A 1,402-nucleotide genomic window follows, 5' to 3' on the forward strand; every position below is an offset into this window, starting at 1 on the left:
TTAAGTCAATTTATTCTTAAAATAAGAGCATTTCCTTCTGGAATTCAGCAGGTAAGTGAGACACTTTGCCAAATGGAATAAGGCAATTTACATTTAGAATAAGAAAAACTAAGTGCAGTCTCTTGTTTTATTTGTATAATATCTAATTTATCTTATTTTAAGGGTAAAAGTACTCATTCTATGGATGGATCCGACCATCTCAAGTTACAAGGCTAGTTTTAGACTTAAAAGAAGTATTATTCAAAGCCTTAAAAAAATATATTTAAATAATAATTTAATGCCAACTATGAAACAAGGAGGTATTACATTATCTACCCAAACAAGGTAAAGACAAAAGATATATCGATAATCCAAGGCCAATAACTTTAAAGAATGTAGATTATTATTATTATGTATTATTATTTACCCTTATCTTCTCCAATCTATAGGAAACTGCTCATTTTGAAAAGGAAAAAATGTATTTCACATATTAAAAATACCTTATTCAGACAAACTAATAAATATCTGAATGGCCTGCCATAGGCTGTATTTATTACCCTAACATTACTGGGGAAATCTATTTCACTGGTTGAGGATAAAGGATTTCTCATTAAGTGAAATCTCAGAGAAGCGCACCTGTCAGCAGGTGAAGATTAAGTACAAAAAAAGGTAGGACCTGTGCATCTTCTCATGGGGTTCCTCCTCAACTGATTTCATTCTTCCATTACACAGTAAATACTAAGCGGCTGTCTCACTGCCCAGTTGTTTCTATAATGCTGTTATCACTATGTGCCCAAATCTCACATCAATGTTCTCTCACAGATATCAAGTTCTGATATTTTCTGAATATACAGCACACTATACGCAGTCTGAGAACCCTCTCTATATTTAATTATATATGAATTAATGCAGTCCATTGTTTGATTGGATACTCAAAAGGACATGCTTTCAACACCTAATGTCTTTAACGGACCTACTGACTGATTTTCTTTTATTGTTTGCTCAAAATTACAATAGGACTCAGTTGACTAAATTAGAAAATAAAACAATCTTTGGTTTTAAGGAGGGCGAAGACTGAGGATGCAGAGTTTATTGAGGAAAACCTGCTGCTGAGAAAGTTAGCTCTATGGAGAATGTTACTACGGTAACAGAAACAGAGGTCCAGGAAACTATCTTTGTGAAAAAAAAACTCAGAGTTTTCCTGATTTAAGGTTTAGAAAACTTAAGAGTTTTCAGAAAACCTGCTCCTGGAAACGGGTCTCAGCATTTGTTCTACATATTCAGGATGGCTTGATGGTTAGTGTCCTCTATTTTGCTAATGTTACAGATCCAATGCTGTCTGTGCCCTGCTTTTTAGATCAGCTTTACTCAAACAAAGAGGTTTGCAGGTGTTGTGCAAACAAACCCTGATTAAATCCGTTTT

At 34.0% G+C, this 1,402-nt stretch overlaps 1 protein-coding gene across 1 annotated transcript in view; it reads right to left on the reverse strand.

Annotated features, from left to right (window-relative positions):
• The window catches only part of LOC107095945 (uridine-cytidine kinase-like 1), an 18,066-nt gene that overhangs the window by 1,454 nt on the left and 15,210 nt on the right, over positions 1 to 1,402 (reverse strand). The window lies entirely within an intron of this gene.

This window comes from Cyprinodon variegatus, unplaced genomic scaffold, assembly GCF_000732505.1.
Source record: "Cyprinodon variegatus isolate N-32 unplaced genomic scaffold, C_variegatus-1.0 Scaffold587, whole genome shotgun sequence".
Classification (NCBI taxonomy): Eukaryota; Metazoa; Chordata; class Actinopteri; order Cyprinodontiformes; family Cyprinodontidae; genus Cyprinodon; species Cyprinodon variegatus.